This window comes from Protopterus annectens, chromosome 4.part1, assembly GCF_019279795.1.
Source record: "Protopterus annectens isolate FY-2018-M chromosome 4.part1, PAN1.0, whole genome shotgun sequence".
NCBI classification, from domain to species: domain Eukaryota; kingdom Metazoa; phylum Chordata; order Ceratodontiformes; family Protopteridae; genus Protopterus; species Protopterus annectens.
Window position 1 is genome coordinate 143,856,976 of NC_056734.1, and position 23,611 is coordinate 143,880,586.

The 23,611-nt window shown below is 35.3% G+C and overlaps 1 protein-coding gene across 2 annotated transcripts in view; it reads right to left on the reverse strand.

Annotated features, from left to right (window-relative positions):
- The window catches only part of LOC122800784 (collagen alpha-3(IV) chain-like), a 1,680,215-nt gene that overhangs the window by 857,156 nt on the left and 799,448 nt on the right, over nt 1-23,611 (reverse strand). The gene's annotated exons all lie outside the window — the stretch shown is intronic.

Consider the following 23,611-nt stretch of genomic DNA (forward strand, 5'->3'; position numbering starts at 1 on the left):
AAAGAAATGCACTAGTAATCAATCAAAGAAATGCACTAGTAATCAATCAAAGAAATGCACTAGTAATCAAGCAAAGGGATGCACTAGTAATCAATCAAAGAAATGCACTAGTAATCAAGCAAAGGAATGCACTAGTAATCAATCAAAGAAATGCACTAGTAATCAATCAAAGAAATGCACTAGTAATCAATCAAAGGAATGCACTAGTAATCAATCAAAGAAATGCACTAGTAATCAATCAAAGAAATGCACTAGTAATCAAGCAAAGGAATGCACTAGTAATCAATCAAAGAAATGCACTAGTAATCAATCAAAGAAATGCACTAGTAATCAATCAAAGAAATGCACTAGTAATCAATCAAAGGAATGCACTAGTAATCAATCAAAGAAATGCACTAGTAATCAAGCAAAGGAATGCACTAGTAATCAATCAAAGAAATGCACTAGTAATCAAGCAAAGGAATGCACTAGTAATCAATCAAAGAAATGCACTAGTAATCAATCAAAGAAATGCACTAGTAATCAAGCAAAGGAATGCACTAGTAATCAATCAAAGAAATGCACTAGTAATCAATCAAAGGAATGCACTAGTAATCAAGCAAAGAAATGCACTACACACATTATGTGGACCAAGTTGTAATACGGCACAGATTAATATCAGAAAATGTGGCATATATATCACTGAATAGATTGTACATATGAAGCAAAAGGGAAGTACCTTCATGGATTGCTGGCACCACAGAATAAAAACCCATAATAATTTATCAAACACATCAGATATTGATATTTTAATGGCTGCAGCATCTATAAGTCTTCAGTAGACAAGAAGTACTTCTACATGATATTACTACTAATATGTTATTGATACAGTAGATAAATTTTCAGTCCCTTCTCTAAAATATTCATTTTTGCTCTTTCCAAATAATAGTATAAAAAATATTGTAGTTAGTGCTCATACACAAATCTTTACAAAGTGGAAATGCAAGGGCCTTATGTACTAGACTAATTGTATGTAAAATGTTACTCACCTGACTTTATCTCTGTTAATTAAAAATTATTAACTGGTAATGCATGTATATTTACCAAGCTAGACAATATGTTAAAGAATGCTAATTCTTTAAATCATAAAATATTTATTCAAGATCTCATTAGGACATTCCAAATTAAGCATAGTTGTGCAAGTAAACTTACCACAACAGTGCATGCTTGAATGATCACTGCTACAGTAGCCTAAGCTATATGAGTTATATTCTGCACAGGATATAACAGACAGACAGCCTCCCAAAGCTTCAGGTCACCTACTACACACCCAAGCCATTAGTCAGTTTGAGTAGAGATGAATAAAAGACAAGTTTAAGCACTGTAGAACTTTCATGCCTACTGAGAGAGGGAAGCTGAGCTCTGAAAGGATATGGCTAGGAACAACAAAAAAAAAAAAAACAAATGTCCACACCTTGGCATAAAAATTACTCCAACAACAAGGGGGGTGGAGGGAAAGAATGTCTACTGCAGCTGTACTCATTCAAACATCCACTCTTATGGTAAATTTACTTACACAACTGTGCTATCTTCTTTTTGATTACTGCTGCAGTAGCCAAAGCCTACCATAGCTAAGAACAACTGGGAATTGGAAGGGGAAGGATTTAAGATCCACTGGGGAATGATCCTAGTAAAGCCTGAACCTGAACTAGAGAAGGAATCTAACTTATAGTGTTTTGGAAAAGTCTGTAAAGAGGACCAAGATGCTGCTTCTAGAATACTTCTAGAGTCGACTTTTTCCAAAAAGACATAGATGAAGCCAAGGCCCTAGCAGAATATGCCTTGAACCTGCCAGGAACAGTTTTGTTGTGGTGGGAATAACAAAAGGTAATAACCTGAGACATGCACTTTGAAATAGTCTGCTTTAACATTGGATGCCTCCTTTTCTTACCTTCACAAGAAATGAACTATTGATTGGGCATCCTGAAATACTTTGTTCTTTCAAGATAGTACCCGAGTTGTATGTGGGCATCCAAGGTTTAAAGTATTTTTTCTCTCTCATTTTTGGGTTATGGGGAGATCACGGAGAGGTAGATTTATTTTTATTTAACATTTGTTTACCGGGGAAGTCTGACTTGGAATGAGACAATTTTCAGTGAAGGCCTGGGGAGAAATTCTCCAGACACATTTCTTTCTAACATGGGAGGAAACCAGAGCACCCAGAGGAAATCCACACAATCACAGGGAGGACATGTAGACTCCACACAGAAGGCACCCAGCTGAGAATCGAACCAAAGAACTTCTTGCTGTGAGGTGACAACGTTAACCACTGCACCACTGTGCCGTCCAATAAACACCTCTGCCAAGTTCCAAACCTGGCCCCTCTGAACTATAACGCAGTGCATTAACCTACCATGCTACACAGGTTAGCTTGGATAGTTTGGCTTAAAGTAAACTTGGACACCACTTGAAAGAAGGATTTGTTCTCAAAGAAACGTCTTTTCTGCGGAAAATGAGATAAGGATTACTACATATAAGAGCTTGCAACTCATGTACTCTTCTTGCAGACAAAGCAATCAGCAAAACTGTTTTCCATGTTAAGAACTTCAGTTCAGACAAATAAGCTGGTTCAAATGGAACAAGTGTTAGTTTCTCTAACACAAAATTAAGATCTCAAGGAGGAGCCACCAGTTTTCTTGGAGGTCTCTTATATAATACACCTTTCAAAAACATTTTGACATGGGGATGCCTTGAAAGAGGGAAATCCATGGACAGACATGCAAAAATGGATGACAAAATGACCTTGACAGAGGAGTAAGACAGGTCATAGGAAATTAACTCACACAAACATTGTAAAAACAGAGAAACAATAGCCCTGAATGGATGCTGGTTATTTTGTTGCCACCAACTAGAAAACCTTTTCCATTTGCTAATATCTGATTTTCTAGTAGTAGGCGTTCTTGCCTTCATTAGTTGCTGCTACACATCCTCAGGTAAACAGGTTTCTGAAAGAAATTAAGACACTATCATCCAGGCAGTCAGTTGAAGTCACTTGGCGTCGGGATGTATCAAACATCCCTGATCTTGTATGAGTTGATCCAGTCTGTGAGGAAGCTTGTGGTAAATGACCATGGCCAATTCCAAAGAAAGCTAGAACCACTGTTGCATGGGCCACAAGGGGGTCACCACAATGATCTTGGGGGATTCATTCCGAATCTTTAGAATTACCCTAGATATCAGTGGAAAGGGTGGAATGGCATACGTGAACATTCCTGTCCAAGGAAAAGAAAAGGCTTTTGCCTTCTGGCCATTCGTGCAGGGAGACCCTGCAGCAGAAATTTGCCAGCTGATTGTTCAGAGAGGAGGCAAAAAGGTCAACTTGAGGAACTCCCCACAGATGGATCAAATATTGGAAGACCCCCCCCCCTTCTAGTTTCCATTTGTGAGTGTCTGTCTTTGTCCTGCTCAGCTTGGTGCCACACAGTTTTCTCTGATGGAATGTAGAATACCTGCAGAGTGATACTGTGCTGTAAAGCTATATCCCATGCTAATATGGGTAGTCTGCATAAGGGGTAAGATCTGATTTCCCCTTGCTTGTTTACATACCACATCACTGTCTGTAACAACTTGAAGTGGTTCTGGGGACCACAGGTGATTCAGCGAGTCGAATGCCTTGATAAGGCCAAGCATCTCTTTTATATTTATATATGTCTGTCTTTGTTGTACCAGATATTTTGCACTTGTACCCACTTTGACTCTGTCCCCCAATCAAAGTCCAAGGTGTCTGCGGTGACTGACTGCTTTGGAACAGGGATGAGAAGGGGTAACCTGGATTCAGGGATATCTGGTGTCTCTGCCAACTGACTTCTTTTCTGATAAAGGCACTCCCTTCACACAATTGACTGCACAAAAAAATATTGTAAATTGTTAAATGTTTATATTGTTTCAATGCTTCTACTGGCTTATAACTTCATTTTATGCTATTTACTATGTTTGTTATGCTATTTACTATGTTTTTACTATCTTATTAACAATACCTGCATCTCTGTGTAACTTGTAATCTTTTATGCTACTAAATATGTTATAACCATGTTTCTGGAGCTTTTCTCACCAGGTGTCCACTGAAAAAGGACTTTTTGTCCAGTTGGTCATTACCCGGTAAACACATGTAATTAAATAAATAAATAATAAAGCCTATAAATGGAATCTGAAAAGATGGTTGGTGTTGGTAATGGGAATAAAGAGTAACATTCCATCTTTCTAATGTAGAGTCTTGCCAGCGGTATCATGAGAATTACTGATGCCATGAGACCTAGAATCTTAAGGTATTCCCATGCAGTGACCAAAGTCTAAGTGGAATACTCCTGAAACAGATCTAAATATAGATTTTTTCCTGAGGAAGAAAAACTCTTTGAATTAAATTGTCTTGCAGATTCCCCAGGAGCACAATCCTGTGTCATGGAGTTAAAAAATAGTTTGTAATGTTCTCTTGGAATCCCAGCCTACCTAGGAAATTCTTGGCACTTTGTAAAAGACTCTGCAAAGATAATTCATCTAAATATGGAAACAATGTGGATATCCTGTAGCCTACAGTGGACTATAACAGGAGCTAGACAATTTGGAAACATTCTCAGAGCAGTGGCTATTCCAAAGGATAAGGCAGGGAACTGATAATGTGCTCCAGACACATAAAATCTTAACAAAATGTTTAAAGTATGGATGAATAGGAATGTGATAATAAGCATCTTTTAAATCTACTGAAATATGTATGGTTGCAATGAAGAACAAAATACTAATGTACACTGACGCTATCTTCTCTTGCAACAACACGAAGAGGAAACGCAGTGTATACGGCAAAATAACTTGATATTTAATAGAAAACAACTCACAATAACACACTACCACGGTATAAAGATGACTAAACGAACAAAGTCCAAGAGTTTAGCGCTTTCACCTATCACATGTAGGCTTCATCAGAACTGACAGCTTATTTTGAAAAAACATTTAAATAACCTTTTTGGCGCGAAAAACTGTTACATTGTTTAAAGCTGTATTCACATTTTCGTTACAAAAGCACTTAGTCTACATATTTTTCCAACCTATTGAATATAACCTGATTGACTAATAATTTTTAACAAAGCTTGATAAATCTAGATTAAAATACATATTTATGAAGTAAAATAAATGAAATAAAATGAAATATAATACTTCATGTAACCAATAATAATAACAATATCCATAATTCATGACTGTATGATTGAAATATTTCATATTTTAATAAAAAAATTCATATCTTAATAAAAAAACAAAATTGTTGCCTGAAGACCTGTATAAAATGTCTCAATTTGTTAATTAAAAGTTGCTCAATAAAATAAATAAATAAAATAATTAAATTGATTAATACTCAATCAATTACATAAAAATATACTGGCCATGTTGATGCTTATTTCATAATAGGTATGGTGAAAGTAAAAAAACATATGTTAAAAGCCATATATATTACTAATAGTTCAGAATACTGAAAAATTGTTAACAATGTTCAAAACGAATAAAAAACATTGAAAAACATTGTTGAAAATACTATAAAAAACTACACCTAGCAAAATACAAAATGAAAAAAGAGAGAGATAACTTACTTAACTTCACTTTCTTGGAGATACTATAATAATATACAGCATTCTTTTAGGGTCCTTTTACTGTAAACTTAATAATGGTTTAACGGCTATAGATTAATTTAAACCAGGCTCTGTGGCAGCATCCGTAAATAGCTGCCACCATATTTCCTTGTAACTTGACAGATCTCTACAGTTACCCCCTCTCAAACTTGGTTTGATGTGTTCTAAAATACCAAAGGTGAATACATGATCTTCTCCCTCCCTCTCCACATGCCTGTATAGTGCATTATTTTTATCCTTCCTCCTAATGCAGTAGATGTGATCATAAATTCTCCTTTTGAAAGCCCTATCTGTTTTTCCAATGTAGTATGCCGAACATATTTGACATTTGGCCAAATAAATCACATAAGATGTGTTACAATTACCCTTTACATATTTGATTACTGTCTTGTTGATATTATCTAAAGTAATCCCAGGTACCCTTGTAATGTTTCCACATTGATTACAGTTATCACATCTTTTGGTAGTTGTGACATTTCCTATATCTCCTCTTTTGAAATTAGTCTCTTTCCCTAATTCTAAAATTCTCTTCAAGTTGTGTGACATTTTATATAGTATGAGGGGTTTGTCACCTAATATTTTTGACACATATGGATCAACTTGAAAAATTTTCCAGTGTTTTTCCATAATTTCCTTGATTTTACTAACATAGGGTGTGTATGAGAGTATACATGCCTTCTGATATTTATTGAGACATGTTAGTTCTTTTTCTTTATCTCTTGTGTCCATTACCCCTAAGAGAGGTAAATAGTTCCCCACTGTGATATTACGTACTGTCCTACTTCCTTCAACATTTTTGCTATTATACTTTCTCTCTATAAACATTCCTGTAATGAATTCAATCTCTTTTAACATTTCCTCCTTTCTAGACATCATCCTGGCCGCCCTAATGCATTGGCCTTTAAAGATGTTACGCATCATTTTCCTCGGATGATTACTATTGAAATATAAGTAATCATTTAAAAAGGTGTTTTTCCTATGTACATTAGATTTAAAACCCTTTTCATCATGTGATACAAACGTATCAAAATATGCTATACCATTGTTACTAACTGAATGAGTAAATTTGAGAAATTCACTACTGTTGTTAATATAAATAATAAATTTGTTTAAATCTTCAATATTACCTTTCCATAAAATGTAAATATCATCTAAAAATCTTGTATAGTGGACAACTTGAGTAAAATAACTACTATTGAATAAAAATTCTTCCTCCCAATAAAGCATTACTAAATTCGCAAAAATGGGGGCACTGGCTGACCCCATAGCCACTCCCCTACACTGTTTAAAATATTCACCCTCAAATAGTATATAATTATGTTCCAATACTAATGTCATGCATTCCATGATGAGACATATTTTGTCCCATTCAATATTGGTATGCTTTCTAATACTTTCACAAAACATTTCCAACCCCTCTCTGCTAGGAATGCAAGAGAATAAATCAATCACATCTACTGTCACATAATAAAGGTTGTTGGTGTCAATATGAGTAGGAAATTTCCTAAGAAAGTCCCAAGAATTCTTTAACAAGTGAGGGATACATGAATAGATGTCTTTGAGCCAGACATCTATAGCTTTGCCCAAAGGGAATGTCTTTGCTTTACTTCCTGACACGATTGGTCTGAAAGGGGGGTCTTCACTATTTTTATGAATCTTTGGGATCCCTACCAATACAGCCAAAATCGGATGTTGTACTTTTAAAAAATTATAGACATTGTTGTTAATTCGATTATCTATCCAAAACTCTTCCAGATATGAGTTTATCATTTGATAGGCTATATTGATCTCATTAAGAGAAATTGGTTCATAGTTGCCTGTTTCTGTAAGAAGTGCGTTTAATTTCGCACTATATTCCATCCTATCATAGATCACAATCCCCCCTCCCTTGTCAGGTTTCATAATACGGATATTGTGATTATTTCTAAGATTCCATAGTTCATCTCTTTCCGCCTTTGTTAAATTGTCTTTGATTTTGAATTTCCTGGCTGTAGTGGTGAATTTATATAAATCCCTATGTACCTGTTTCTCAAAAAGATCTACCATAGGATTCATTAAAGGTACAAATGTACTTTTGTTTTTTAACATTGTTTCACCTTTAGCCAATTCAAAATGAGTTGTTTCATTCTTATTCTGGAACATAATAGACAAGTTCAATTTACGTGTGTACAACTTAGTTTCAACTAAATGATCGACCAGATCAAATTTTGGTGTCGGTATAAATTTCATTCCTTTGGACAAAAGTCTAAAGTGTATATCCTCCACCTGGAAGTTTGTGTAATTGTAAATCTTGAAATTGTCTAAGCTGTGTACTACTCCTTCATTCTGTATACAGTTGTTTCCCTGAACTTTTAAATTTCCTTTCCTTTCTTCTAATAATCTATCCATTTCTCTTCTTGATATTTTCTTTGTCGTTGATTGTAACCTTTGTTGTAATTCCCTTCCTTTGTCCATGTTTTTTCCTTCCAATATTGAGGATTCCAGTTCCTCTGAAAATTCTGTTTGTACCTACCCTGGTCACCACAACCTTCATAATGGTCTTCATATACTTTACCTTCCTCATTGTACCTGTTCCTCCTATCAAATCTGTTTTGTTTATCATAATTAAATGATTGTTTTTGTTTATTAATTCTCACATCTTTGTACCACCTATATACTTTATTCTCCTTGTATTGTACCAAATCCCTGTTTAGTTTCTTGCATTTTCTATCGTAAATGGATTTAGATTTCTTCTCCACTATCTTAAATTGCTTGTGGTATAAATTAATCCATTCATCGAACATTAAATCATTCTCAATCTCTGAATTTAATTTTTCAGCTTGTTTGATGAGTTCCAATAATTTCTCATCATTGTATTTGATCAACAAGTTCATATACTTAAAACCACACTCATTGAAAAGATCATTAAAATCCCTTATAACTTCATCATTAATGTTTAAACCTAATGGAAATTTAAAAAAACGTAGTCCCATAGGGACTACTTTCAGTGTTAAACACTTGTGTAAATAAGCATTCTCAATTTTGGTATTGTCGACATTATTCATTACATTACCTAATTTATAAATCTTGTCTTTCAGTGTCTCCTTAACCCTCTCAGAGCCACCATTTTTGTTAGTGGATATTACTTTCCCCTTTCCAAAATTATCAAAATTACACTCATGAAAAAGAAAATTGTTCATATTCAAATTCTTATTATTATCCTCTGTATGTCCATTATTAATGAAAATATTCTGTTCAGTACCTTTGTTGACCCTCTCAGAGCCTACTGTGTTGGCATAAGTTTTAACAGGCTTGATTCGTTTGGGTCGCGTGCCTGTACGAAAAATGTCTTCCTCATTGTCCTCCAACTCGTAGATGGAAAAGTCAAAGGTAAAACCTGTAGAGTTCAGCTGGTGTCTGTCCACATTAGAATGAGGGACCTGTGCAGCTGGTAGATCTATATCGACGCTGGCATCCAATGAAGCCCTGCGTTGTAATACCACTCCTCCCTCGTACTGGTCTCCTACAGTACCTTTCTGCTGAACAGCTGACCCGCCAAAGGAATTACCTTTGGGCACCTCACCCGGTTCTGCAGAGCGCTTCTGTGAATTCCTTTTCCCAGTCATACATCCATCAATGTTGTGATGACTGTTGTAGTTACCGTTGGAAAGTGTGGACCTTCCCTTATCCGTCATTTTTGTAGTTCTCTGCTCCCTGGTGTTTCCGGTGCCTCCGCTGCTATCATTTTTATCGTTGTGAGGACTGCGTGAGACCGATAATTCAATGCCTTTAAAGTCCATTTCAGTCTTCAACATAAAGGCATTCATTGTGTGAGTGAGTTGTTTGAATTCCTCCTTTAAAACTGCCAACTCGGACTTAATAATCTCCGTGTCTAACATTTCAGACGTCTTGTCTGTTGTTATTGACGGTACACTTGCATCCCCCTCCATGTGCAACTGCTGAAATATGTATGGCTGCAATGAAGAACAAAATACTAATGTACACTGACGCTATCTTCTCTTGCAACAAAACGAAGAGGAAAAGCAGTGTATACGGCAAAATAACTTGATATTTAATAGAAGACAACTCACAATAACACACTACCACGGTATAAAGATGACTAAACGAACAAAATCCAAGAGTTTAGCGCTTTCACCTATCACATGTAGGCTTCATCAGAACTGACAGCTTATTTTGAAAAAAGAGCAATCCAAATCCAAGTGTGTGACCCTCCAGTGGCAATGAAACGAAAAGCAGAGATTCAAAGGAACTTCAAATAAGATGCATTCATAAAAAATAATAAAGTTTATTCCAATGAGTGAGCGCTTTCGCCAAAGGCTTCTTCAGACTCTTAAAACAATGAATAAAACTGTTTGAATCATTTTTAAACCATCCTTAAGCTTCCTATTGGACATTACAAATTGATATGTCACATGTTATCTTGTCTTAAAGGAACAGATACTCAAAAAAGTTAACATAGTTAAATGCAACAATATTTAGAAGGAATACTTCCATCCAAATATACAATTAATGATCAGAATGTCCATGCAAATAAGTGAAAAATATGCATATACCCTGATACATTCTAAAAAATAAAAGGAGCATTGTGCTTGGTCCTATATCATTCTACAATCATTAAAAAACTGTTGCTATATTCATTAAAAACCCTGAACATTCTCTCTCCTCATGGTGTTAAAAACATTAAAATCCATAGATAAACAGCAAGTTTTATCGCGTTTCAATATCTAGCATCTCTACTAAGATAGTGGTGTGTCGAATGCAACTTTGCATATATCAGGTTAAAAAACTAATATAGCGAGAACTCTGTACTAAAAATGTAAGCGTACCTTTACCACAAAACAACATGGCACACGGCACTTTACAACTTGTAAACAGTTTGTTTTACGTGGAATCTAAGAGGTTCCTATTTGTGGAATTTTTTAATCTTGGACAACAGCCTTTCACCGATATGATGAGGTCTGACTCCTTGATGAGGCACATCGCGAAATACATTATATTCGCTATGTTGTTTTGTGGTAAAGGTACGCTTACATTTTTAGTACAGAGTTCTCGCTATATTAGTTTTTTAACCTGATATATGCAAAGTTGCATTCGACACACCACTATCTTAGTAGAGATGCTAGATATTGAAACGCGATAAAACTTGCTGTTTATCTATGGATTTTAATGTTTTTAACACCATGAGGAGAGAGAATGTTCAGGGTTTTTAATGAATATAGCAACAGTTTTAATGATTGTAGAATGATATAGGACCAAGCACAATGCTCCTTTTATTTTTAGAATGTATCAGGGTATATGCATATTTTTCACTTATTTGCATGGACATTCTGATCATTAATTGTATATTTGGATGGAAGTATTCCTTCTAAATATTGTTGCATTTAACTATGTTAACTTTTTGAGTATCTGTTCCTTTAAGACAAGATAACATGTGACATATCAATTTGTAATGTCCAATAGGAAGCTTAAGGATGGTTTAAAAATGATTCAAACAGTTTTATTCATTGTTTTAAGAGTCTGAAGAAGCCTTTGGCTAAAGCTCACTCATTGGAATAAACTTTATTATTTTTATGAATGCATCTTATTTGAAGTTCCTTTGAATCTCTGCTTTTCGTTTCATTGCCACTGGAGGGTCACACACTTGGATTTGGATTGCTCTCTTTTATGTTTACGTGAGTCTCCTGCCTCAACTGATAGCAGCACTGCATTTGGCTTTTGAGTTGTATTATTTATTTGGTCAGTGCTGCAGGAAGTAAGGATGGCGAGCAGCAGCATAAACATTGAACTACCATATGTACCACGCGTTCTGGAACATACTTCTAATGTCCTTGACAGATTTAAGACTTGTGTATCTGGAAGTATCAATTCATTATTGGATTTTAATCCAGTTGTTGATGGAGGGACAGTCACTCGAACTGATGTGAGTACTATGGATTCTGTTAAAGACTTACAAGATTTAGAGTATGTTTTCGGTAAATTGGTTAAACTACAAGTTCAAAGACATTATTTTGAAAGTTGTTTGAACAAACGGATTATACCTCATGACCTACAGCGTACTGAAGATGCCTACATCTGGTACCTCATTACCAGACTTACTATATCGCTGGCAGCAACTCAACATGGAGTTGAGTTTTAGTTATATGAAACTCTTAATTGAGTTTCATCTGCCTGAAGAGGAGAGACTGAGATTGACTGTAAATAACTTGTTTAAAGACTTTGAAAGTAAATATGCTAACAATGAGATGTGCATGGGAAAATTAGGGAAAGTAATTGAAGATGTTTTGTTTTTAGAGAAACGGTTGCTAGACCAAAAGAAAGCTAAGATTACCAGGGATGTAAGAGATTTTAAGAACAATAATGTATTCACCTGGCCTAGGGAAATTAATCCAAATTTACACTATAGTCAGGGCTCAAATGCCTCACGCAGGCCTCCAGGTAGAACAGGTAACAATTTTGTGAATGCCACACTGAGCACACCTATAATCAATCCTGATAGACATCCACGCAGTGATACTTCAGAAAGTAGATCATTTAATAGAATTGATTTAAACAATAAGCAGAGTGATATCACTGACATTTTAGGTACCAGTGTAACCACAGAATCTGATCAACCAGTCACAGCAAACAATAATCTAGAAACGGACAATGTAAGCCCTAACAGGACACAAGGAAATGGGAGAGTTAACAGTACTGTTGTAGGTGAAGGTCTGATAGGCTGCATTACGGATGTACAGAGGTCAGGTGCAGCAGTGGTAAGACCAAAAACAAATAGTGTTATTGTGAATACAAATATATTACCTGCCCCCCTCCCCATAGCACAAAATCATTTTTTGGACAAAAGAAGGTCAACCAGCAGGGGGAGACAGAAGAGGAAAGGATCGTTAGACGAGCAGGAACAAGCAGGCCCCACGATAAAGAAAATGTGGGGGAGGCAGAATCATTGATCATGAACCTTTCCGGCAGGGTTTTAAATGAGTATGAGAAACAAGTCCTAAATAAAGGACTAAGTTTTATTCCCACTAAGAACAGTGACTTAGTGGATACTATTATAGAAACCAAAATGTTCATTCGTAATTTACAACTAAGGCTAGAGTTTGGACAGTTTGATGACAATTCAGTTAAGAATAAGCACCGTCCTAACAGCACTTACGTGCCTCAACTTCACCCAACAATTGAAGTGTTTGGCAATGTAGTGGAAGATGACATATACAAATGCTATCAGGAGAAAACACCTTCAAGACATGGACGCAATTTGAACTATAAGCAGAGACAAGCATTGTATTCACTCAAAGATGATAGCTCTATAATAATAAGACCAGCTGATAAAGGTGGCCTGTGGTCATCATGGATGATATATACTACACTAACAAAATGTTTCAAATGTTAAATGACAGCAATACTTACTCCATACTAACTAAGGACAATTTAATAGATATGGTGTTCAGTGTTTATAATACCTTGGATGACTTAGTTATGTCTCTGGACATAACTCAACAACTCTATGAGTACTTTAAGGTGAACAACCCCATCATCCCGATTATACAGGGACTCCCCAAAGTCCATAAAAACAGCGTAGATCCACCACTCAGACCCATTGTTGCAGGGCAAGGTTGGGTCACTGAACCCTATCTATTTACTTGGAAAGTGTATTAAGACCTTTAGTCAATGACAATAGGAATATTTTGAAAGATAGCAAACAGTTTCTCTTAGATTTATACTCTCAAACTCGACCTTTAGGTGAACAGCAACATTACTTTTTTGTGACACTAGACGTAGTCAGTTTATTCACTGTAATTCCTAATGACACAGGAATAAGAATGTTAACAGAATATTTGAAGATACATTCCGACTTTTCGGATAAAAAAGTTGATCTTATAACTCTGTTACTTGAGACTGTCTTGACTAACAACGCTTTTGTTTTTCAAGAATCCATATTCTTACAGAAGGATGGCGTAGCTATGGGCACATCTTGTGCTAATAGTTACGCCAACCAAGTGATGGCTAGGTGGGAAGATGTTTACTTATATGACCATCCACTTTTCAATGAATTTGTTGGTATGTATTGCCGCTATGTAGATGACCTCTTCCTTATTTGGTTGGGTGATGAACCCTCTTTAAAGAATTTCGTTTCTTATTTGGATAACACTACGGATTTTTTAAAATTCACTATGAATTTTTCAGATGAAACTATACCATTTTTGGATGTGGAAGTATTCAGGATGTCCAATGGCCTTATTAATACAACCATTCATAGGAAAGCCTGCCAAAGAAACAACATACTACACAGAAACAGTATGCATCCTGTACATGTATTCCAAAATGTCCTTAAAGGACAATTCATGAGAGTATCAAGGTTGAACCCACAACAAGAGTTCTATGAGAAAGGAATAGAGGACATGAAGGATAGATTTCTAGAAAGGGGCTATAAAGAAAATGAAATATTAGAAATGGTCAGAACTGTGGAGCGTCTAAGAACGAGTACTGCTAAACCTTACTTTATGGCACATGAAGGTAGTATGAAGAGTCCGAAGCCTTTAAAACTGAAATTAGAACCAACCTCACTTTCAGTAAAATGAACTTGGAGGTGAAAAAACCCTGGATAGACACTGGGGAATACTGAAATCCGATAGGGATGTCAATGAGGTAGTAGGACCAACACCACGTATAACCTACAAGAATCATCAGAATTTAAGAAGCATTTTATGTAGACCCAAACATCCCGGGAAAAGTAGACCAATAAATGATAGAAACACAGTACCCTGTGGTCATTGTAATCAATGCATCTACATTAATAAAGATACCACTTTTGAGCATCCTGTTACGCTACGCACATATAACTTCAGAACTAACACGAACTGTGAAAGTAAGAATGTGGTATACATGGCCACCTGTATAACCTGCAAAAGCTATTACATTGGCAAAACCAATAGATCACTTAAGGAAAGAGTTAGGGAACATATTTACCACATTAGGATAGGTACTGAGACCAATGCCCTAGCTAGACACAATACAACAGCAGGCACCAATCATAATTTTAAATTTTGTGTTATTGAACAAGTCAGCGTGGGTTTTAGAGGTGGTGATCTAATCAACAAAACCTTAGAACAGGAGACACGTTGGATTATCAGACTAAGGTCTGATAGGTCACCAGGGCTTAATGATAAAGTGCAACTCAAACCATTTTTAAGAAGTAGAAGACTACGAAGATGACTTAACCTACTATTACCTAAATAGAGTAGTAAGGTAATTTTAAAACTACGTATTGATGTCACTCTTATAGTAAATCAGTGTAAGAATCAGTCCTTGTAGACTGAATATAATTATTTTCATAGTATTAATGTTCTGAGCTTTATAGCCACAAGTAGATGTGTTCTTAGTATCAAATCCCAGGAACTGATGGACCTTTGGATATGTTCGGCTTTCTTGTTTGAGCCTTACTTCTGAGCCCATACCTCACATACTAGTATGTTTTTCATCCCCTCCTTTCACCACCTCAATATATTAGTGGTTTTTGGGCATAGTTTACACATGCATGTGTGTAAATATATACACATGTATATACAAGCATGCATATACGTCTATATATTTGTTCACTGTAGCTGGAATTTATTTTGCGACTGAGCTAGGTACCCCATACATCAATAGATAGTTTTGTTTTATCATTAGGTACAGGCTTACTATTGTTGCGGATTGTTTATCTCTTCACATTTTTCATTTGACCTTTTTAACTTAGAATGTTGTTATATTTAGCACCAACTATGTACATGGAAGTAGTTGCTTTTTTACTAGTTAGGGACCCTATCATCTATGGAGCTTTATACTTAGGTATTATTAGATGTGTGCTTTGTGCTAATTTCAAGCTTTATTGTGTCAATTTTTATGTGTTACGCCTAGCATTCCACTATTTATCTGTTTTTATCTTTTTATTTTGTATTAGTTAATGCCTTCTCTGCCATGTTCAGCGAACACTTTTATAAGTGTACTCATTAATATGTACACGTTTCATTGTTTTAAATAGTGACACTTTGTGATCAATATATGCTTCTAGGGCATAATCGTGCTTACAAATACTGTCTATTTTAGGCACAGGACAGCACGAATATAGGCTCACCTTTTTCTTAGAAATTTAAACATTGTTTCTGTTGTTCAGTACTTAGATGCTTAGAACGTGCTCACCGCACGTTGAGTTACCATAACGCATGAAGTTAGGTTGTACTCAATTGCATTCAGAGTTCCTACAGCACACGGCACTTTACAACTTGTAAACAGTTTGTTTTACGTGGAATCTAAGAGGTTCCTATTTCTGGAATTTTTTAATCTTGGACAACAGCCTTTCACCGATATGATGAGGTCTGACTCCTTGATGAGGCACATCGCGAAATACATTATATTCGCTATGTTGTTTTGTGGTAAAGGTACGCTTACATTTTTAGTACAGAGTTCTCGCTATATTAGTTTTTTAACCTGATATATGCAAAGTTGCATTCGACACACCACTATCTTAGTAGAGATGCTAGATATTGAAACGCGATAAAACTTGCTGTTTATCTATGGATTTTAATGTTTTTAACACCATGAGGAGAGAGAATGTTCAGGGTTTTTAATGAATATAGCAACAGTTTTTTAATGATTGTAGAATGATATAGGACCAAGCACAATGCTCCTTTTATTTTTTAGAATGTATCAGGGTATATGCATATTTTTCACTTATTTGCATGGACATTCTGATCATTAATTGTATATTTGGATGGAAGTATTCCTTCTAAATATTGTTGCATTTAACTATGTTAACTTTTTTGAGTATCTGTTCCTTTAAGACAAGATAACATGTGACATATCAATTTGTAATGTCCAATAGGAAGCTTAAGGATGTTTTAAAAATGATTCAAACAGTTTTATTCATTGTTTTAAGAGTCTGAAGAAGCCTTTGGCAAAGCTCACTCATTGGAATAAACTTTATTATTTTTTATGAATGCATCTTATTTGAAGTTCCTTTGAATCTCTGCTTTTCATTTCATTGCCACTGGAGGGTCACACACTTGGATTTGGATTGCTCTCTTTTATGTTTACGTGAGTCTCCTGCCTCAACTGATAGCAGCACTGCATTTGGCTTTTTGAGTTATTTTGAAAAAACATTTAAATAACCTTTTTGGCACGAAAAACTGTTACATTGTTTAAAGATGACTTTCCTAGAAAGTTTCCTACTCATATTGACACCAACAACCTTTATTATGTGACAGTAGATGTGATTGATTTATTCTCTTGCATTCCTAGCAGAGAGGGGTTGGAAATGTTTTGTGAAAGTATTAGGAAGCATACCAATATTGAATGGGACAAAATATGTCTCATCATGGAATGCATGACATTAGTATTGGAACATAATTATATACTATTTGAGGGTGAATATTTTAAACAGTGTAGGGGAGTGGCTATGGGGTCAGCCAGTGCCCCCATTTTTGCGAATTTAGTAATGCTTTATTGGGAGGATGAATTTTTATTCAATAGTAGTTATTTTACTCAAGTTGTCCACTATACAAGATTTTTAGATGATATTTACATTTTATGGAAAGGTAATATTGAAGATTTAAACAAATTTATTATTTATATTAACAACAGTAGTGAATTTCTCAAATTTACTCATTCAGTTAGTAACAATGGTATAGCATATTTGGATACGTTTGTATCACATGATGAAAAGGGTTTTAAATCTAATGTACATAGGAAAAACACCTTTTCGAATGATTACTTATATTTCAATAGTAATCATCCGAGGAAAATGATGCGTAACATCTTTAAAGGCCAATGCATTAGGGCGGCCAGGATGACGTCTAGAAAGGAGGAAATGTTAAAAGAGATTGAATTCATTACAGGAATGTTTATAGAGAGAAAGTATAATAGCAAAATGCTGAAGGAAGTAGGACAGTACGTAATATCACAGTGGGGAACTATTTACCTCTCTTAGGGGTAATGGACACAAGAGATAAAGAAAAAGAACTAACATGTCTCAATAAATATCAGAAGGCATGTATACTCTCATACACACCCTATGTTAGTAAAATCAAGGAAATTATGGAAAAACACTGGAAAATTTTTCAAGTTGATCCATATGTGTCAAAAATATTAGGTGACAAACCCCTCATAGTATATAAAATGTCACACAACTTGAAGAGAATTTTAGAATTAGGGAAAGAGACTAATTTCAAAAGAGGAGATATAGGAAATGTCACAACTACCAAAAGATGTGTTAACTGTAATCAATGTGGAAACATTACAAGGGTACCTGGGATTACTTTAGATAATATCAACAAGACAGTAATCAAATATGTAAAGGGTAATTGTAACACATCTTATGTGATTTATTTGGCCAAATGTCAAATATGTTCGGCATACTGCGTTGGAAAGAAAGAGAGGGCTTTCAAAAGGAGAATTTATGATCACATCTACTGCATTAGGAGGAAGGATAAAAATAATGCACTATACAGGCATGTGGAGAGGGAGGGAGAAGATCATGTATTCACCTTTGGTATTTTAGAACACATCAAACCAAGTTTGAGAGGGGGTAACTGTAAAGAGCTGTTAAGTTACAAGGAAATATGGTGGCAGCTATTTACGGATGCTGCCACAGAGCCTGGTTTAAATGAATCTATAGCCGTTAAACCATTATTAAGTTTACAGTAAAAGGACCCTAAAAGAATGCTGTATATTATTATAGTATCTCCAAGAAAGTGAAGTGAAGTAAGTTATCTCTCTGTTTTTTCATTTTGTATTTTGCTAGGTGTAGTTTTTTATAGTATTTTCAACAATGTTTTTCAATGTTTTTTATTCGTTTTGAACATTGTTAACAATTTTTCAGTATTCTGAACTATTAGTAATATATATGGCTTTTAACATATGTTTTTTTTACTTTCACCATACCTATTATGAAATAAGCATCAACATGGCCAGTATATTTTTATGTAATTGATTGAGTATTAATCAATTTAATTATTTTATTTATTTATTTTATTGAGCAACTATTAATTAACAAATTGAGACATTTTATACAGGTCTTCAGGCAACAATTTTGTTTTTTTATTAAGATATGAAATTTTTTATTAAAATATGAAATATTTCAATCATACAGTCATGAATTATGGATATTGTTATTATTATTGGTTACATGAAGTATTATATTTCATTTTATTTCATTTATTTTACTTCATAAATATGTATTTTAATCTAGATTTATCAAGCTTTGTTAAAAATTATTAGTCAATCAGGTTATAATCAATAGGTTGGAAAAATATGTAGACTAAGTGCTTTTGTAACGAAAATGTGAATACAGCTTTAAACAATGTAACAGTTTTTCGCGCCAAAAAGGTTATTTAAATGTTTTTTCAAAATAAGCTGTCAGTTCTGATGAAGCCTACATGTGATAGGTGAAAGCGCTAAACTCTTGGATTTTGTTCGTTTAGTCATCTTTATACCGTGGTAGTGTGTTATTGTGAGTTGTCTTCTATTAAATATCAAGTTATTTTGCCGTATACACTGCGTTTCCTCTTCGTTTTGTTGCAAGAGAAGATAGCGTCAGTGTACATTAATCTTTTAAATCTAAGGTTACAAAAAAAACACTCCAATGAGGAAGAAGAAGTAACCAAGTTGCACAGCGAACAAATTGTGAACTTGTTCACAATCTAATAGAGTTGCACAGCAAACACATTTTGAACTTCGGCACAAGCATATACTGCTTTAGAAAAGAAAGGCAAACTAATCTCCAGACATCTTCTTTCTCTGGCACCAAAAACATTAAAAAATAAAAAAAAATGTTTCTTTACTGAGAAGGAGGACTGATTCTATTACCCCTTATGATAGCATGTTCTGCAGGATAGGAGGGCACAGAGGGGGTTGGTCTGGTGGCTCTGGAATAATTCCCTAAAAAGGAGAAATGTCTACCCTCTGCTGCACCCTTGCAGAATCAGTCTCAGACCACATTTGCCTGAAACAATCTGTTGCCAAAGAGAGAAATGGAGATTGACATTCTCTGGAAGAAATAAGGGACTGCCAGAGTGGGAGAGGAGGAAAGGTCACTTATACAGTCATTCTGCCTTACTGGACTGTCCTTTCTTTTGGGTATTCATGAATTAGTTTTACAACTTCCCTGCCATGGTTTGTTAAACAACTGCTTACGAGCATTTTGCTGAGACTATTTATTTTGCTTCTTGCTAAAATTGGATGAGGGAACAGAAAATCTATTTGAAAATTTGGAGAAGAAGAGTTGAAAAATCTGTGAGAGTTCATGTATCATCTTACCTCTCTCATCACATTTCTTGATAATCTCTGCAGCAGGGGGTCCAAAAAGTAAAATCTCTGTCCAAAGGAGAATTCAAAATCTCATATTTTACATCTTCTGGGAAGTTCTGGGAATACCGTCAGGCAACCCCAACACACTACCAGTGGCAATAGCCTTGTATTTAGTATCTAGAGAGTCATGTACACACTTTAAACAAAGTGTAATCTGAGAAAATGAAAAAAATCAACCACACAAAGCAGATTTTTCCTCATAGGAAGGAACTGCAGATAAAACATTTCTTAAACTTTCACAATTAATCAGAATAAACATTAACAGATAAGCCTTATAATTTAACATTCTAAAAATTAAAGTAGACGAAACATACACTTTTCCCAAACATATCAGTTAACATCCTTATCAGAAGAGGAAGGATTAGAATGAACAAAATTATTGGCAGTAGCTGGATTAACTAAAGCTGTGTCAGGTCTGGAATGACTGTATAAGAACCTGAAAGACCTAGGAACTTTGTACATTCTGTTTTCTTAGGTGTTGCAGGTAGACTATCAGGAAAACTGTAGTTGAGACAAACACATTTTCTGCTGACAGCACTGTAGTGATGTGTGGAAGTTCTGAAAACTGTAATTTTAACAGTGTTTTCTGAGGGATTGGGAAACCTCAGCATTCTCTTGCTGAAAACATTGTCACATTCTGGAAATAGTCCAGAAAAACAGAACCCTCCACATGGAAAATCAAAAACTGAGTCTGAATCAGAAATCTGGGGACAAAACCCTGTATTTGTTCGTTATTTCTTGAATATCTTCAGAAACTGACAAATCCCCTCTTTCTTTTGTCAGAAATTACCTGATAAGAAAGATCTGCAATGGATATATTATTGTTATGCTTGTTAATGCTTATTTTGACACACTATTAGCTTAAAAGTACTGCAAAAGTTTTATATATGTTTACTATTTAGCTGAGAAGAACAGTTTGATTTTCTTAGAGTTCATTAGAGTGTGGCAAGCAGACGGTAAATGTTTCTTGTAATCATGCAACTTTGAAAGGAAGTTATGTACCTTGTACATCCTCTGAATGTCTCTGAGATAAGCTTGCTGAAAGTAAACACATAAACCATGTCAAGACTGAAGCATGAGAAAATTTTGAGCTATCCTCCCATATGTATAACTTTTTATCTGTTCACTCCTTTCAGCCTTGGAAAGACTCTTGTGTTCTATCATAAGTTGAGAAAACTTTGACCGTTGTATAAAGCAATCCATTTTTTTCTTAATTTTAAGATATAGAAAGGTGTGCATCTGTGCATACAGTTGAATCTCTTTATTTGAGATGTTCTAATATCATGATACTTTTTAATAAATTATGTGTTTGCATGCAGAATCTCTGAAAGTCTGCTAACAGGTATTCCTTTTCAAATGGTGCTGTGCCTTGTGCCATTTTAACCAAGGTTTATTTGTTTTGCTTCACATCACTGGAGACTGTGCCAGGAATCTTTTTGATAAATACCAAACAGTGAGCTCCCATTCCAGTAAGTGCTTTTAACTTACATCTTGTTTTTGGATTCCTCTGGGTTTCAGTGACGTCATTGCAGCTTTGGATTGTATGCACATTATATATCGCACTGCTGAATGCATTTGAAGTTTAGGTTTATGTTCACAGTTGTGTGGTTTTCTTATAGCATATGCTACATGCATTAACTAGGAGAGGCCTGGTACATACACCGAAGTGAGTTTCAGTCATAAATGCATAGCAGCGAGGGGCCCTGCAAGTACTGGATGTGCATATCTGACAGTTTGTATGAATCTGTAAGCATGACTGAGTGTGTTTTGTGGTATTAGAAAAAAGGAAAAAGAAAAAGAAAACTGCCCCTTTTTATCCAGCCATTTTACGAGTAAATGACTATGCTGCAGTGGTGGTGGTGGTGGGGGGGGTGTCTTTGGAGGAAGATGATTAGCTTGCCTTCTTCCCACATCATAGAACTGACTACTTTCTCTACTTGTCTCAACCAGACAGAGGTCAGTCTGTTACCCCATGGAAAAGTGTATCTATATATATAACTCCTTCTGCACCTGCACACTCAACATCAGTTTCACTTCATTCTGAACTTTCTTCCGCTGTCCACCCTACCACTTCATCCCCTCAGTTTGATGGTGATAGGAGCATCACACATTATAGTCAGGTAGAATATTCAGCTAAAAATGCATATTTTACTTGCCAAAGGACGAGGCAGGTTGAAAACCAGGAAGCCCAAATGGATAATTCTCTATATCCCCTCATAAAAGTTCCACATCCGGATGGTACTATGGCATTAGTCCATAGACCTTAAAACTTTTCCTAAAATTAGACAAGACTTGCAAAAGTTTAAAGATTTATTAAGCACTGTTATTTAAATATATGAACCTACCATTGCAGATTTAAGAGAGTTGTTAAAAGCCATAGTTCCATCTGATATAATATGTGGCTAAAAGATAAAGCTGGCTTGTCTCCAGCAGAGGACTCAAATTACTCAAGTGCTGTGGCAAGAGGGATTAACAGAAGTCAACGAGAAGCTCTTACAAGAAATTTTGTCAGTCTGCCCTGCTAAACCAAACTGGGATAAAATTACTGCATGTAAGCAAAGTAAATGCTTCTCATAAACTTAAGCCTGCATGACATTTTATGGGCTGTCTCCATTAGTCAAAAAATGTGAACTGATATATACTGATGAAGCTTTGCTGAACTTTTTATAAACGTGTTAAGGAGGTTCTCCCACCACCGTCCACAGTCCCTTATCATGCTTTACGACTAGGTGATTTGGTTTACGTAAAGGTATTCCAGCACAAATCTTCTTTGGAACCTTGGTGGAAGGGACCTCATTCTCCTAACTACTCATACTGCAGTAAAGTGTGTTAGAATACTGAATTGGTTCCATGCTTTTCATTGCTTGATGTTTCCTGAGTCAACAGATATCATCATCACAGCTCCTTCTGATGAAATCACTGAGTCTCCTTCTCCTGCTGCTTCCAATCAACATGAGAGAAAACCTGTTTCTTCAAATGCTGTAATGATATGCTAAAGACCTAAATGTTTCCAACTGCTGAGTGTGTGGATTTGTTCACCGTGATGTGAATGGGAGTATTCCAATGTTAACTGCCCCTGTGCAAAAGACTTATTTAGAAAAATGAATTGCTGTGTGTGAGGAGATACTGCCAGCACAGCTAGCTGGAATTTTGAAAATAATTATATGTCATTGGTGAATATCAAAATAATTTATATAAGATGCTTGTGTTACAAATGTATTAGAACTGTATGTCATGTGTATATCAAACTGCTTGCACAGACATGTGTGTGTGTTGAAAAGGTATTTGTAAAATGCTTGTGTTTAAAATGGATCCACAGTGTGCCCTACTGGAAGAGGACAGAAATGTACATGCACTATTATAACTGTTTAAATGTATATATTTTAACAGTGGAAACTGGAATACAGGAGGTCCAGCAAACTTCAGAAAAATAACTGAAATTAAATTATTTTACGGCTAGAACATAAAAGATGGTATCTTTTAGTTTTCAATGCAGCAAGAACACAATGTCTGCACTAGGAATCTGCATTGTCTTTGGGTTAATCTAATTACTAGTCTTGAAACCATGAAGGAATGCAATTATTTTAAGACCTCCAGCATCTGCCAGAGATCTGAGG